Here is a 3955-nt window from a genome sequence, read left to right as displayed (position 1 = left end):
TGACTTTATGTCTTGCTGAACCATTTTTTTTTTCCTGTACAGTAAAACTTTGGGAATGAAATGCTACAATCTCCTCTTGTCTATGGTGTTTTTCTGCAATAGTTCCCTACGCAATCATTATAGTAGAATAAAGGAAATAATCTAGGGAGAGTGATTCAATAAATAACAGGTGCCCTGTCTAGAGCATACGCGTCCTTGAGCCACGCACCTGCATGATGACCGCATACCGAGAGACTATTGTTTCAGGTTGACCTTGTCTAGAGGAGCATTAGTGCAAAAAAACTGTGTAGCCCTGAGACAATAGGATGGCGTCACGACCAATGAGAACGGCCTGCAGGGGGCGCAAGGATTCACTTCTCTCTTGGACACTGACGGGTCTCGACACGCAAATTCTGCTCCTGGCGTTGGCCGTCAGTGGAAGAGCGTAGCTTCGGTGGGGTTCTGTCTGCCTCTGATGGGGTGCGGATGTGTGGTTCGTCACTGGTGAATGGTGTTCGACGATGCAGGTGGATTTTGTGACGAGCGGATTTACAATGAGGGAATGCTGTGAACGGGAAAAATGATGGTGAGTGTCTTTTTCACTCTGTTCAAGTGTTTGTTTTCCTCTGTTGCCCAGCAGTCGTACAATTTGTGCTGACATGCCCCGATATGCATGCTTTCCTGTGTTGACGCTTAGTATTTTTTTCTCTTTTGACAAGGAACATTGTTGTCTTGACGATAGTGCTGCCCTGAGTTCTGCGCGCGTTGATTTGTTGAGTGCCTAGTCCTCTTATTAGCCGTTGATGGAGTTACATGTTAGGATGTTTTGTTCTTTTGCAAGTCTCATTTAGTAAGACTTTGGAATTCCTTCGATCAGCTTTCATGCATGGTGCTCTTCTGCAATAGTTTCCTATGCAATCGTTATAGAAGAATAAAGGAAATAATCTTGGGATAGTGATTCAATAAATAATAGGTCCCCTGTCTAGAGCGCACGCGTCCTTGAGCCACGCAGGTGCATGATGACGTCATACCGTGGCTTCACTGCAGATTGACCAAAGGAGCATTATTGGAAAAAAAACAGGGTAGCCCTGAGACAATAGGATGATGTCTGGACCAATGAGAACTGCCAGCAGGGGGCGCAGGAATGCTCTTCTCACTTAGCCTCACGACCAATGAGAACTGCCAGCAGGGGGCGCAGGAATGCTCTTCACTCTTAGCCTCTCGCAGGTGGCACCAGTTCCGGTGGCGCAGCGGTAACGCGTGCGCTTGGAGACTGGGAGGTCCGCGGTTCGAATCCGAGGGCCGGCTGTGCCGTCTGGGGTTTTTCCTGGGTTTCCCTCAGATGTGCAATAGGCGTATGCCGGCACAGTTCCCCTGAAGTCGGCCCATGGACGCAGCTATCCTCCCCCCGAGCGGTTTCCGCTCGGCCTTCCACTTCACCCTTTCCTCTCCTCCTCTCCACCACCTTTCCCTTCCCGAGAAACATGCCGCCTAATCAGGCAGGCAGACCTCTCGGTTCCTCCCAACGACACTCCTCCTCCTCCTCCTCCTCCTCGCAGGTGGCGGTAGGAGCGCGCAGAGGGCGCTACGAGCGCGCGCATGCGTAGCACCCGTAGAGTGGCGCTTACGTCAGTCCACCTCTGGCTCTCGTTGGGAGAAGACGTGCGGTCGTTCGCTCCGTCGTCACTTGATCCCTGGCTGTCGACGAGAGCAGTCGCATCGGTCTGCGCTCCTACTGTGGTGAGGTGATTTGTTGTGTGACTAATGATTTCGCCAACTTTGTTCCCGCTTTGTTTGCGATTTTCGTGCCCGTGCACGTCGGGTGCTGGTTGCTGTTGTCCGGGCATTCCCGCCATTTTCTATCATCTTCTGCCTTGGGACCGGGAGTAGCGCTGGCGTGATTCTTAATACTTTTGTTGTGAGATTAGTTGAGAAGGTAACCGCTAGGGGGTGCAGCTGCGGGGTTTATACAGGACAAAAACCATTACGAGTCAGTTTCTGCCTGCCTCTCGGATGGAGCAGTCGCATGGTTCTGCGCTCCTGTTCTGGTGGGCTCATTTGTTGTGTAACTAATTGTTTTTTCTTGTTAGCTATTGATGGTTTGCATACTCTTGCTTTCCCAGCCTCTGTATTACGAGTGTTTTTCTCCTTGCATGTCCAGAGCTGTCCTAACTTGCCCAGACGTGCCATGATGACGTCACAGCTGACGTCACAGGATGTGCAGAACTGGTGCTGCGATGCTTTGCAACCTGCCTCTGTGCTCCGTCGCCCAGCGACGGTCAGCGGCCGTTCCGGGCCGCTTTCTTCAAGATGACGTCGTTGATCTTCAACTAAACTCCTTCTCTCCACTCTATCTCTATCTTTTTATTTTATTTTCTACCTATTTTTTATTTTTTATCAGCTCAACTAGCCCACAACTCACACAGTGGTCTGGACACGTCCTAGATGCGCCCCAATTAGTGCAATGACTCCCTGAATGATCCTGATTAATGTGGGGGGTCCCAATTAGCTCTAATTGCTCATTAATGGCGTCCAGGCCACTGTGTGAGTTGTGGGCCAGTTGAGCTGATACACTACTACTGATATTCAGTTATTTTATGCTGGGTGCTTAGCCACACAGGCATACAAGGCAATGAGGTTGTTGACCGCGCTGCTGCTGCTGCAGCTTCAAAAGACATCAGTTCTTTCGAGATACCGATGCATGATATTAGGTCAGCACTTAGGAAATCACTGTATTCAAAATGGCAGTGTTTCTGGAACACTCAGACACACAACAAACTACACTTAGTTAAGCAACACATCCAAAGTTACGGAGACCGCCAGGAAAATCGTCTCTTGAGTGTTCTGAGAACAAGGTTGCGGATAGGCCACACTTTCCTCACGCACAAATTTTTACTCTGTGGAGAAGAGCCGCCACTGTGTGAGCACTGTGGCGAACTCCTCTCTGTCATCCACATTCTTATCACCTGCCCACACCACGAAACCCATCGTCAGCATCATTTCACAGAGTTTTATACGCTTTTTTGCCTCTTCATCCAGCGCTCTTGCTTGGCGATGAGGCTATTATCCCCTTCAGTAGAATTTTTAATTTTCTAAGAGACACTGGAATTGTAAGTTTTGTGTAGTTTTAGTTTTGTATTTTAGATGTTACTTCTCTTCTTTTTAAGTACTGCACCTAGTTCTTGCTAGTCTTATTTTAATCACAGTGGTGGCGCATTATGACCTATGATGTTAATGCGCCATTAAAACTCCAATCATCATCATCATCATCCATTTTAGATCCATCAGTAAAGATGGTTTGTTTTCCATAAACGACCTTCTCCGGTCTTTTGAAGTTTATTTTTGTTAGTTTACTAGGATGTGTCTCACATTTATTATAGGGATATTCAACATTTTCAGATTTTATAATTATATTATTTACTGTGCAATTCATCTTATCCTGCCATATTTGATACATTAAACATTCCTTTTTTATTTGTAAATCTATGGGGTTAACATTGGCTAAAACTGGGAGGGTTTCGTTTGGGACGGTTTTGTCAGCTTTGGTTATTTTCAGTAAGGGAATTCTTTGTGTCGATTTTAATTTTCTTAGCATGTGATAATTATTTTCTGCTTTAAACCAAGCTGGTGCACTATACACTATTATCCGTTCTACGCATCTTAGATATAATTCCCTAAGAATTTCCTCTCTTGCATTTTTTATTTTGTTAGTAAAACTATATAGCATTAACGTTAATGTTGTTACTTTGTTTTTGATTTTATCTAGATGTTCTAGAAAATTCAAGTTTTCATCTATAGTTACGCCTAATATCTTTATACTTTGAGACAATTTTATATTTTGATTTCTCATTTTTATAATAGGTGGTCTGTTTTTATATTTTGTTCCTGTAGTTATTAACATTGCTTGTGTCTTATATATATTAAAATTGATACCCATATCTCTACTCCAGTCTGATAGAACCTCCAAGGTGTTATT

The 3955-nt window shown here is 45.3% G+C and overlaps 1 long non-coding RNA gene across 1 annotated transcript; it reads left to right on the top strand.

Moving 5' to 3' along the window:
* Positions 1 to 333: 333 nt before the first annotated feature.
* Positions 334 to 2162, top strand: LOC135373921 (uncharacterized). Its single transcript, XR_010416665.1, has 3 exons — positions 334 to 1206; positions 1539 to 1719; positions 2141 to 2162. It is a non-coding gene; the product is annotated as an uncharacterized LOC135373921 (long non-coding RNA).
* Positions 2163 to 3955: the final 1793 nt, after the last annotated feature.

Source organism: Ornithodoros turicata, unplaced genomic scaffold (assembly GCF_037126465.1).
Source record: "Ornithodoros turicata isolate Travis unplaced genomic scaffold, ASM3712646v1 Chromosome346, whole genome shotgun sequence".
Taxonomy (NCBI): Eukaryota; Metazoa; Arthropoda; class Arachnida; order Ixodida; family Argasidae; genus Ornithodoros; species Ornithodoros turicata.
Note: the sequence above shows the minus strand (reverse complement) of the source record. Positions and strands in the feature narration are given on the sequence as shown.